Here is a 13,376-nt window from a genome sequence, read left to right on the forward strand (position 1 = left end):
AGAACCCCTACCAATACGAGTTTAAATTGTGGCTCTTTCCCTTCTCATTGTGCGACCCAGGCAAGTTGCTTGCCCTCTCTGAGCCTCAAAGCCCTCATCTATTAAGTGGGTTTCACAGCTACACCTACAGAAGATCTGTTGGGAAGCTGACACTGGCTCCCGCAGGTGCATACTTCACTTCAGACTTCGGCACATAATTTGATACTCATAAAATGTGAATTATCATCCTTTCTGTCTTGAATTGGTGTCTCCTTCTCCACCCTTGTCCTTGGAGCCCTAAATGAGATTCCTGCGGACTCATAACGGGAGCGTGCAAAGGGCTCCTAACCGGTCTGCTGGCCTCTGGTCTGGCCTCCTCAAAACCACCCTCCCAGTGGCCCCTGGAGTGGTATTTCTAAATGGCATCACTCCCCAGCTGAAATAAATAGATGCAAAAAATTTGCATCTTCCTTAAGCTGATAATCAAGGTCGTCCCTCTACAGATGATTCCAAATGTGCTGCCTGGCCATGTGCACATTCCTCCATGTGACCCTTCGGTCCCTACGCAAATTCCATGGAGTCCACCCTTCAACGACCGCGGCTGGGAGGCTCTTGTCAGTGCGTCTGGCACCTGCTAAGCACTCTGTAAATGGAAGATCATACACTGTCAGGATAGCTGGCTATTTATTTAATTTAGTTTTCCATCATTTGATGGGGCTGAGCTCATCTTTTCCAGCCCAGCTGACAGAGAGGCAGTTTCCAACACTCCTGCCTTCAGAGAAGAAAATGAGGTACTAGGTTTTAATTTCAGTGCTCCTGCTGGCATTTCCTGTCCTCAAAGATTAACACCCAGAGCCCAGCCCTCCCCATCCATCACTGGACATCACTGATTAAAATGCCTTCCCGGGGTGCCCCCCTCCCCCGCCCCCATCAGTCAGCTCCCTGCTTCCCTCCCCAAGCTGGCGTCCTGACCAACATCAATAACAAAACAAACACACAAAAATTAATTTACAAAAAACCATCGTAACAACAACAAAAGGCCAGCCCTCTCGGAAATTAAATTTTGCCTAAGAAGAATTTGTAATTATAAATGCACGAGAGAGTTCTTTGAGACATTTGAGACTGGCGCCAGGAAGGGTGACGGAGAAAGTAGGTTATAAATGGCCTTTGTCGAGCTGCAGAAAGGTTATAAAACTGCTACATTTTGTGCTTAAAAAGAAAAATCAATTTTCCATGTGAGTGAAGAGCTGTATATATTAATATAAGCTTGGAGGAGGCCCCTGCCTGTCTCCGAACATTCACTGTCAGACAGGAGGGCACCTGGTCACAGGGTCATTTGGAGCCATTTGCTGGTGCTGGGGACGGGCTTTGTCTGTCTGCAGAGACTCAGGAACTGGGGACAGGACATTCGTCTCAGTTCTTCCCAACCCCCACTGATTCTCTACCGCTTTTGCTCTTTAAAAGAGTGTTCACTACACTCCAAGTATTGTCTAAGCACTTCACCTGTTTTGACGTATTCAATCCCTGTAGCAAACACATGAGCTAGCATGGTAGGCTGATATTGGCTCCCCAATATACGTCCCTGTCCCAACGGCTGGAACCTGGAATCTGTGAATGTTTCTTTTCTGGTACCGTTTCTGCAAATGTGATTAAGTCAAAGCTCTGGAGGAGATGCCCCTGAATTTTCCAGATTGGCCTGAATGCCATCACAAATGTCCTCAGAGGAGAGAGGCAGAAAGAAGGTACACAGCGAGGACAAGGTAATGTGGAGGTGGAGTGATCCTTGGAGCCTGCGGCCGCAAACCACTGAATGCTGCAGCTCCCAGAGGCTGGAAGAGGCTCAGATTCTCTGCTAGAGAATCTGGAGGGAGCACCACTCCACCAACACCTTGCTGTTGGACTTCTGGCCTCCAGGACTGTGAGAGAATAAATTTCCGTTGTCTTAAGCCACCCAGTCTGTGGTCATTTGTTACAGCAGCCAGGGGAACTTAGTACAGGCAGGTACGATCATCATTCCCATTTTACAGATGAGGAAACTGAGGAGGGAGTCACATAGTCTGATGGCGGCAGGAGTGGAGATTCTCAGGCTTTCAGATAATGTAGCTTTTAACCACCTCCTGGGCAAGTCACTTCACCCACTGTCACTTACTAACTGCTGGACATCCAGTCCTAGGAATCTGGAGCAAGAAAGGGCTTAGAGCTGATCTTACCTCCTTACTTTAGAACTGAGGCCCAGTTCTAAAGGACATCAGCCCAAATCCCTCCGCACATGGGTGGAGGACACAGAGCCAGGCCTCCCGAGCCCCAGCTTGGTGCTCTCTGCCACCACATTCCCTTTCCTCTTCTCTTTAGATTAAAGCATTTCACAGCTGAAGACAAACTTATACATCCTTTCGTCTCTTTCCCTAGGATGACTTACAAATGGGAAACTGAGGCTCAGAAAGGTCAAGGGACTTGATTAATATCACACAGCAAATTAAAGGCAGAGCTAGAATTACACCTAGATTTGATCTGTGAACGTGGGAAGGGCATTCTGAGCACGTGAAGTGGTTTTACCAGTTTCCCCCATATGACATGGACTTCACGCCCCGTGTCCTCGAGCACAGGTGGGGGCAGAGGAGATCCAGCCTTGCTATTAACATCATTCGAGATCACTTGTATATTATTTCAGCTCTTTCATTGCATAACATCTGTCTCCTCCAGCAAAATGCAGACTTTATTTAGTATGGACCATGGCTGGCTTGTCTTCTGCTGTCTGGCACATAGTAGGTGCTTGCTGTGTGTTGAATGAACCAGCAGAGTGTTCAGATAGGGTGTTCAGTGTGTCTGTGTATAAACTTTGGGTTTGAATCCAAACTGCCTCTTACAATCTGTGTAACCTTCAGGCAGCGACTTAAACTCTCCTGTCTTCATACAATTACTGTGAGGGGTAAATAGTGTGGCAGCCAGCCTCACAGATGGTCCCCAGTGATTCCTGGTGTTAACACTCTTCTGTAGCCCCCTCCACACTGTGCCAGGATTGGTCTTTGTGACCAACAGCATATAGTGGCAGAGGTGATATGAGGTGGTATGTGGCTTCCAAGATTAGGTTACTAAAGAATGAGGCTTCCATCTCTCTCTCTCTCTCTCTCTCTCTGTCTCTCTCCACTTGCTCTAGTGAAAGCAAGTTGCCATATTTTCAACAATCCTGTGGAGCAGGGGTCCCCAACCTATGGTGAGTTGCATAAATATTTCATTATATATTACAATGTAATAATAATAGAAATAAAGTGCACAATAAATGTAATGCACTAGAATCATCCCAAAATCTTACACCCCCTCCCTAGTCCATGGAAAAATTATCTTCCATGAAAACAGTCCCTGGTGCCGAAAAGGTTGGGGACCGCTGCTATGAAGAGTCCCATGTGGCAAGGAACTACAGCCTCTGGCCAATAGCTGGTGAGGCTGGAGCATGCCAACAGCACCTGAGTGAGCTCACAAAGGAATCTCGCAGCCCCAGTCAAGCCTGTTCAGAAAACGGCCACCCCAGCTGCCATCCTGACTGCAACCTTGTAGGGACCAGGACCACACATCTAAGCCACTCTTGAATTTCTGACCCTTGAAAATGGCGTGGAATAATAAATGCTTTTTGTTTTAAGCTGCTTGATTGGGGGATAATTTGTTACACAGCAATAGATAACTAATACAGTGAGATAAATGCAGGAAGTACTTAGCTCAGTAAACAGCACATGGTTGCTGCTGTTATGGGCATTTTTAAGGAGCTTAGAGTCGAGCTTGAGAGAGAGGAAATACACACATCTGTCAGACAGAGAACTGGTTACAGAACAAACAAAGAAGTATGTTATAATTTGACTGGGGAAATGAAAACTCTGCAAATGTGAGTGACAGAGCAGGGAGGTCCCAGTCAGGGAAGCTTTCCTAGAAGGGAAGAAGGGACACATCTGCTGTACCAGAAAGAGGAAGACCAGAATCCCCACCTAGGCACCACCACGGGACATTGGACAAGTCCCTGAATCTATTTGGGCCTCAGCTTCCTTTCTCTAAGTGGGGGAGACAGCTTAGAGACAAGAATATGAAGTCAGACCTGAATTCCAACGCAGGCTTTGTGACACTGACATCCTGTGTAGACAGGATGCTTTAGCTCAGAGAGCCTCAGCTTCCTCATCTGTAAAATGGGAATAATAATGCCTCTCTTGGAGGCACTTCTGGAGACTCTATGAGAAAATGCACCTAAAGTGTCTGGCTCCAAATCAGGCACATAATTGGCACTTAGTAAATGAAGGATAAACGAATGGGGACAAATAAATAATAAATAAATGAAGCCAACTTCCCAAAAGAAAATCTAACTGAAACCATTGGCTGAAATCTAACTGAAACCATTGGCTGATTTAGTTCTTCACCAGATCATGTAACACGTATACACTGAACACCTACTCAGTGCTAAGCAAATGTTCCAGGTGCTGGAAATGTAGTAGCAAACAGAACAGACAAAACTCTGCTCTCATTCACTGAGCTTACATTCCAGAGAAGAGACAAATGATTAACAAGGAAACAAATACAATGATTATTTCATAGATTAGAAAAGTGCTCTGAAGAAGGAAAAAACTATGTGATAAAAAGTTAATAGGGATGGGTTGAAGCAAGCATAAATTTAGCCTAGAAATAGGGTAGACAGATGTCTTCCACTTTATTCTTCTTTTTCGAAGGAAGTTTTGACTATAACAGTTTCTTCACTGTTCATTTAAATTTTAGAAAACTCTTGCCTATATCCATAAAAATCATGCTGAGGTTTTGATAGGAATTTTATTAAATGTTTATATCAATTTGGAGAGAATGGGCATCTTTATTATGTTGTGCCTTCCAATTCAGCAATACAGTATGTCTTTCCATTTACTTAGATCTTCTTTGATTTCTTTCAACAGCAGTTTATAGTTTTCAGCATACATGTCCCATACGTGTTTTATCAGATTCCCATCTGAATATTTCATTATTTTGTAAGGACTGAAAATGGTATTGTATTTTTTTATTTCAAGTGTCCCCATGTTCAATGCCAGTATATAGGAATACAATTGATGTTGTATATCTGTTTTGTATCCTGAGACATTGCTGAACTCACTCAATACTTCTAGGAGTTTTCTGTCTGTTTGTTTTTTTGTTTGTTTGTTTTTCTGAGACAGAGTCTTGCTCTGTCATCCTGGGGTAGAATGTAGTGGTGTCAACCTAGCTCATAGCAATCTCAAATTCCTGGGTTCAAGTGATCCCCCTGCCTCAGCCTCCTGAGTAGCTGGGACTATAGGCATGCACTACCATGCCTGGCTAATTTTTTTTTTATTTTTAGTAGAGACAGTGTCTTGATCTTGTTCAGGCTGTTCTCAAACTCCCTCACCTCAAGTGATCCTCCTGCCTCAGCCTCCCAGAGTGCTAGAATTACAGGCGTGAGTCATCATGCTGGGCCCTTCTAGGAGTTTTGTTTTATAGATTCCTTAAGATTTTCTATGTAAATAACCATGTGATATGCAAATGAGGCAATTTTATTTCTTCTGTTCTTATCTGAAAGCCTTCTTCCTTTTATTTTTTCTCTTACTGCGGTGGCTAGGACTTATAGCTCTATGCTGAATAACAGTGGTGAGAGTGGACCTCCTCACCTTGTCCTGACCTTTCAGAGAAACCAGTCAGTCTTTTACCATAAATATGTTAGCTGTGGGTTTCTTATTGATGTTCTTCATCAACTTAAGTTCTCCTCTATTCCTATTTTTTTGAGAGTTTTTATCATTTGGGGTGAATTTTGTTAAATGTTTTTCCTGTATCCATTGATAGACCATGTGATTTTTCTTCTTCTACTTATTAATATATTGATAGATTCTCAAATACTGAACCAGTCTTGCATTCCTCGAATAAACCCCATGTTATCATAATGGGGTTGTAGTATATAGTTCTCTTTTATGTATTTTGTGTATTGTTTAATTCTATTTGCTAATGTTTTGTTAAGGATTTTTGCAACTATGGTATATACATAAAAGCTATTAGTCTTAAGTTGGTAGTTTTCTATTTTTGTACTGCTTTTGCCTAATTTGGTATCAGGATAATGCTACTGTCTTAATATGAACTGAGAAGTATTCCCTCTTCTTCAATTTTCTGGAAGATTTCTTTTTAGAATTGGTGTTCATTCTTTAAACATTTGGTATACTTCTCCAGTGAAACTATCCAAGCCTAGAGATTGGGATGGGGGGAGTTTAAAGTTGACAAATTCAATTTCCTCAATAGTTATAGGGATATCCAAATTATCTGCTTCAGATTGGTGAGTTGTGGTAGTTTGTGTTTTTTAAGAAATTGGTCCATTTCATCTAAGTTGTCAATTGATGTGTGTCAAGCTATTTATAGCATTCCCTTATAATCCTTTTAAAATCTGCAGGGTCTGTAGTGATACAGCTTGTTTTGTTCCAGATATTGGTAACTTATGTGTTCTCTCCTTTTTTCTTTATCAGTCTTGCTAGATAGAGTTTGCTCAGTTTTACGGACATTTTCAAAGAATTGGGTTTTTGTCTTATTGATTTTTCTCTATTGTTTTTCTGTTTTCAATTGCATTGACCTCCTTCCTTCTGCTTGCTTTGGGCTTATTTTGCTCTCCTTTTTCTATGTTCTTAAGGAGGGAGCTTAGATTATTGATTTGAAACTTCTTTTTTTCCAATGTATGTATTTAGGGCTAAACATTTCTTTCTCATTGGATATTAAAACACAGATACGTTACAAGAAAGGGATGAATCACTGCTTTAGCTGTGTCTCACACACTTTGATGTATTTTTATTTCATTCAGCTCTGTGTATTTTTGATTTCCCTTGAGACTTCCTCTTTAACCCATGGATTATTTAGAAATGTGTTGTCTAGTTTCCAAGTACTTAGAGATTTTTCTATTGTCTCTGTCATGAACTAAAGGTTTGTTCCCCGCCCCCCCTCCCCAGATTCATATTTGAAATCCTACCTGGCAATGTGACAATATCTGCAGCTGGGTCCTCTGGGAGGTAATTAGGTCATGAGGTGGAGCCCTCATAAATGGTATGAGTGCCCTTATAAGAAGAGGGAGGGAGACCAGGGCTCCTCTCTCTCTGACATACGAGGACACAGTGAGAAGGGAGCCAGGAAGAAAGAACCTCACCAAGGAGCAGAATCAACGAGCACCTTGATCTCAGACTCTGGCCTCCAGAACTGTGAGCAATAAATGCTGTTCAAGCTACCTAGTTTATGATACGTTGTTATAGCAGCCTAGGCTTCTGAAGATTTGAATTCTTTAAATTTATTGAGACTTTTTTCACAGCCCAGGATATTGTCTATTTTGGTATGTGTTCTCTAGCCTCTTGAAAATATATATTCTATTGTTATCGGGCATAGTGTTCTATAAATATTAACTGGATCTTTTTCAGTTGATGGTGTTACTGAGTTTTCTATAATGTTTCTGATTTTCTGTCTCGTTGTTCTATCAATTGTTGTGGGAGGGGTATTGAAGTATCCAACTATCCTTGTGAATTTGTCTATATTTTATTTCAGTCCTATTGGTTTTTGCTTCACACATTTTGCAGCTCTGTTGTTTGATGCATAAACATTTAGTATTGCTGTTTCTTCTTTTATCATTATATGATGTTCCTCTCTGGTAATTTTTTTAAAAGTCTATTTTATCTGATATTAATATAGTTACCCCTGCTTTTGTTTGAGTTACATAATATGTCTTTTTCCGCTTACTTTCAACCTGCCTGTATCATTATATATGACATGAATTTCTTGAAGATAGAATATAATTGAGTCATGCTTTTTAAGCCTCTCTGCTAATTTCTGTCGTTTGATTTGTGTATTTGGATTATTTACATTTAATGTGATTCCTGATATGTTAACGCTTAGTCTGCCATTTTATGTACTGTTTTCTGATCTCTGCTTTTCGTTTCTCTGCATTCTTTTTCCTTCTTTCTTGTGGGTTACTTGAATATTTATTTTAGAATTCTTTTTTGATTTATCTATATTGTTTTTGAGTGACTCTTTTTGTACAGTTTTTAATGATTGCTCTAGGTATACATGACTTGCCACTGGTATCATCATCTTACCAGTTCAAGTGATATATAGTAACCTTACCTGCCTTTATGCTTTATGTCATTTTACCTTCTCACATTTATAATTTTCATAACTATGCCCTTAAATACATTTCAAACCACACTAGACAGTGCTATCATTTTTTTTTTCTTGCTTTCAAACCATCAAACATAATGTAGAAAATTTAAGAAGAGAAGAAAGGTCTCTTGCACATACCCACATTTTTGCAGTGTCTTTCCTTGCTTTCCAGTGCTCCAAGATTCCTTCTAGTATCATTTCCTTTCTGTTTAGAGAACTTCCTTTAGCCATTCTTTTCAAGAAAGTCTTTTGGTGACAAATTCTCTTAGTTTTCCTTCATCTGAGAATGTCTTGATTTCTCCTTCACCCCTAAAGCAAATTTTCACTGGATATAGAATTCTGGGTTAAACAGTTTTATTTTTATTCAGTATTTTAAAAATGTGCCACTTCCTTCTGGCTTCTATGATTTCTAATGAGAATCCCACCGTCATTAAAATTGTACTTCTTCTGTAGATAAGATGCAATTTCTCTTTTCTTGCTTTCAAGATTTATTTTCCTGAAAACCAGAAGCCATTTTCAGAAATCTGACTACGATGTTTTGGTGTGGATTTCTTTGTTTATCCTGTTTGAGGTTTGCTCAACTTCTTGAATCTGTATATTATACCTTTTGCCAAATTTGAGACATTTCCAGCTACTATTTGTTTCAGTGATTTTTCAGTCTTTTCTTCCTGTGGGATACCAATGACACAAATGTGGGATCTTTTTACACAGTCCCACAGGCCACTGGGACTGTGTTCGTTTTTTAATTCTATTTTCTCTCTGATGTTCAGAGTGGATAATTCCTACTGTCCTATCATTAACTTCATTATTTCTTTTGTTTTTTCCATGCTACTGAATTTTTATTTCACTTATTGTAGTATTTTTCAGTTCTAATATTTCTATTCGCTTCGCCTTTATATCTTCCGTTTATTGAACCTTTCTATTTTTTTTTTTCATTTGTTTCAAGAATGCTTGGTGATTGCTTGTTAAAGCATTTTTACGATGGCTGTTTTAACATTTTTGTCAGAAAGTGCTAAAATCTTTTATGTCTTGGTGTTGGCGTCTATTGGTTGTCTTTTTCATTCAGTTTGAGACTTTCTTGGTTCTTGGCATGACAAGTGATTCTCAATAGAAACATGGAGATTGTTGGCATTATATTATGTTATTATGTTTTAACTCTAGATCTCATTTAAACACTCTACTTTATCTAGCTTCTTTTGACATTCCAGCAGGGGAGGTGGTAGGGTTCTGCCTTTTTACGGATAAGGGAAAATAGAAGCCCAGGTTTCCCACTTGGCCTCCAATGACACCCAAGAGGGAAGGCCCCTCATTGCTGCTAAGTGGGGGTGGGGATCATCTCCCTAACTAGGAGTCCACAGATATCTTTCTGAATGAGAGTGGTAGGTGTCCTCGTCACTGTCCCCACTTGGCCTCCACTGGGTGGGGGGTGGCCTCATTACTGCTGGTCAGTGGTGAATGTTCTGACTTTCTACTGATCCTTCTCTGAGAACATCCCAGCAGGGAGAGGCAAGATGCCTCATTACTGTGAGTTAGGAACAGAAGTCCAGGCTCCTCATGGGGTCTGCACTGACACTGGATGGGCCAGTATTTCTCTGAGATAAAAGTCCTGGCTCCCCACTTGGCTTTTACTGGCATGGGTGGAGGTGGATCCACACTTTTAGTTTGTTTGTTTGTTTTCCTACAGTGTTTGGCTGGAGTAGAGCAATTATTGTTTAAAATTTTCTTTCTAGCTAGGTTGCCCTTTTCATGGTACTTCGGCTAGAGAGAGCAGGCTTTTGTGGTTTTGTTGTTTGTTTCTTTTTATTTTGGTTTGGTTTGTATTGTTGCATGTGCATATTGGCATTTCTGATCTGCTGTCTCCTTCAGCTCCAAGCCTGAAACATATGAGACAAAGACAAAACGCAGGGACCCAACCACCGTGCCTTTTCTTGAGACCTAAAGTCCCTGACTGGGGACTCTCCCTTTCAGTCTTATGCTAGTTTTATATATAACATCCAGGCTTTTTAGTTGTATTTAGTGGGAAAAACAGAGAAAAGATATCTACTCCACGAAAGCCTGTTTCTGCACAGACCTAGAGCTAAGAATGGTTTTTACATTTGTTACGTCTTTCATAAAAAAAGAGCATGAAACCAAAAAAGACCACATGTGACCTGCAAAGCCTAAAATATTTACAATATAATCCTTTAGATAAAAAAGTTGATGACCTCTGACTTCAGCCATGGGAAGGCACCTAGAGTTTATTCTAAGTGCAACTGGAAGGTATTGGAGGGTTGTTGGCAGAGGAATCAAGTGATTTGATTTGTTGCTTTGAAGAGATTATCAGAAGTTAGTGAATTCAATTATCTCTAAGCACTTTCTTAGAGCTCACAAAAGGAGCTTTGGGAAGCAGGATCTGCGGGACTGGGAGTGGGCTTGAGAAAGGGGGCAGGTGTGTCTAATAACGACTCCATACCTTGGAGGGCTGCTCCTCTGCCTGGGGTTTTATAGAGAGCAGGTGAGAGAGCTGGGGATCTGGCCCAGGCCTGCTGGGCTCCAATTCAGGCGAGGACCCATAGGGAGATACTGGGCCTGCGTCCCTGAGCCTTGAGGTCTTTAAGACCCAGGGGTCAGAGAGGGAAGCATGCCTGCTGGGGGGTGAGGGGGTTCCCAGCTGTAAGGCTGGCCCTGCCCAGCTCCCCCAGCTTCCTCCTCCACCCCCGAGCCTGCTCCTGCTTCTTCCCAGCCTGACTTTTCATCACCACCAAGCCATTTGTTTCTATTTGTAATTATGCATTTTAATGTTCATTAATTATGAAATGCAAATTGCTCCGAGCACAAAATTTGTAATGAGCTGTTTTACCACCCCACCTCCAGGTCTAGAAGGTGGGCCAGCTGTTCTTAGCAGGAGAAGGAAAAACAACCGACTTACACAACAGAGTAACTTTTCCTGGGGCCTGAGCGTATCATATGGTAAGGAAGGCTGGGGGACTTCCTGGTGGCCAGAGGAAGAACCTGCCCCTCTTGGGTCCTGGGAGACATCAGTGTGGTGCCTTTGTTCGTTGCTACAGTCCTGAGCCTGAGAGGCAGGTGGGGGGTAATGGAAAGAGCTCTAGTCTTGGACCAGCTTCCTACTGGCTGTGTCACCTTGAGCTGGTCACTCAGCTTCTCTGAGGCTCAGTTTCTTCATCTGGGAAAGAGTGATTAGGATAAAACTATCTTCAAAGTGGGTGTGGCTGGCAAATGAGATAATAGGCAAAACAAGCCAGACCCTAGCAGGCCCTCAAAACAGGCACAGGAATGGTTCTCCAGAGCACTGACTCCCGGTTCTGCCCGGCCTTGGTCTCTAACTGGCCGCGTGGCCTCAGGCCGGAACACTGGACTCTCTGAGCCTGTGTCCTTCAATGAAGGCATGGGACAGCAGTGAGTTGGAGAAGACTTCCAGTGCTAACTGCTCAGTTTTTGTCAAAGCAACTATGAATTGTGAAAAGGGGAGAATTAGCTTTAAAATATTTAAAAGGAAAATGGGGAATTTCCTTGGAATTGACTGAACATGTTCGAAGAAATCACAAGGATACCTCCAAACCTACTGAACTATGAGCAAAATCTTGTCCTCCTCGAAAGCCCTGGCAAGCATTTGATTTCTCTAAGTCTCATCACAGAGCAAGCCTGATCATAATACTGCATCTCAGTAACAGTGCCCCTTCCAACAATAGTCTGCCTCATAAGATCACAGTGAGGACTAAACGAAGCAACATGATAACGAGACTAAACACATATGCAAGGCAGAGCACGCTGTTGGTCACACAGGCCACACACAACTGTGACTGACATCTGGCAAGCCACTTCCTCAGCGTGTGCCCTTGCTTCTCAGAGCCTCAGTTTCCATACTCACACTGTGGAGGAAGTTAACTCCTTCCTCACTAGGCTTGTGAGAGGACCAAGGGAGATCATGTAGCTGACACAAGCCTGACACATGGCAGCTGCCCACAACATACTAACTGCTGTTGTGGTTGCCTTGTTACTTTCTCCAAACAGGGCACTCATTCAGGGAGAAATGTAGGGGTAGGCAGAATACTGCCACGGGCAGTTTTTATTGTTCCCAGCAATGTTCAGGGAAGACCAGTATTCTCCTGCCCACTTTGCAGATAAGGAAACTGAAGCTCAGAGAGGCCAGGTGACTTGCCTGATGTCACACAACAAGTGAAAGGCAAACTGAGCCCACCACTGAAAGTCCCCTGATTGCAAATGTGGTGCTCTTTCCCTGGATCCACGTGGAGGTGGCCTGTCTATAATGTCACGAGTGGTTCAGATTGGCTAGGGCTACCCAGGGATTCTGAGAACCTTGTGGGAAGGGCCCCATGATGGGTAATGAGAGGACTTGGGTGCCGCAGGGACATGGAGGTTGCTTGTAGCATAGTCTCAGATGTACAGATCAGATGCAGCATCTTGAGAAGAAGAAGAGGGAGGCAAAGAAACAAGGAAATGAAATGGATATTTACTGAACAACTACCATGTGCTGGGTATTTTCCCATATGCTATCTCTTCGAATCTGCACAAAACTCAGAGGCACCTCTAAGATCCAGTATCCTCATTTTCCAGGCAAGGCTGTTGAAGATCACACAAGCCTAGTAAACGCTGCTGAATTCTTCAATATGAACCATCCCTTGGACCAGAGATGGAGCAGGCCTGGTTCTCCCCATCCCAGGGGCCTCTGGTGTGCATCCCAGAATATGAGTGAGTGGGAAGGCCCTGCCAGTCCCCTGTGCCCCGCCCCTCCCCCTCAGCCTCCATCTGTCAGCCAGGCCAGCTAGCCCATCTATTAATGCCGACATTGATTTGGACAACCAGGCCAATCAAGAGCCCATAATTACTGGGAGTTTTAATCAACTCATGCCAATTCAGCTACCGCTCAATTTGTGTTGGACTTCGGTGCTGACAAGGAGGGGAGGGGTGGGCATGCGAAAAGGATTACGGGATCAATAGTCCTGGGTAATGTAGGGCAGCAGCTGCAGGTGCCAGCGGGGGTCTCAGACCTCAGAGTGGAGGAGGCAGACTCTGCCTGCATTCCCCAGGAGAGCTGCCCGCACAGAACGCAAACCACCATCCTGCCTCACCTCTGCCTCCTCCTGGGACTGGAAACCACTGAGGCCCCACCAGACAGCACCTGTTCTCTGCAGGGTCCAATCCTCGGTAGCTTTGCCCATGCTCTACCTTCAGCCAGGCCTGCCCTCCTTTTCCTAAAGAGTCCTATGTATGCTATAAGT

The 13,376-nt window shown here is 42.9% G+C and overlaps 1 protein-coding gene across 3 annotated transcripts in view; it reads right to left on the reverse strand.

Annotated features, from left to right (window-relative positions):
* The window catches only part of ASTN2 (astrotactin 2), an 824,356-nt gene that overhangs the window by 302,945 nt on the left and 508,035 nt on the right, over window positions 1-13,376 (reverse strand). The gene's annotated exons all lie outside the window — the stretch shown is intronic.

The sequence above is a fragment of the Eulemur rufifrons genome, chromosome 7 (genome assembly GCF_041146395.1).
Source record: "Eulemur rufifrons isolate Redbay chromosome 7, OSU_ERuf_1, whole genome shotgun sequence".
Classification (NCBI taxonomy): domain Eukaryota; kingdom Metazoa; phylum Chordata; class Mammalia; order Primates; family Lemuridae; genus Eulemur; species Eulemur rufifrons.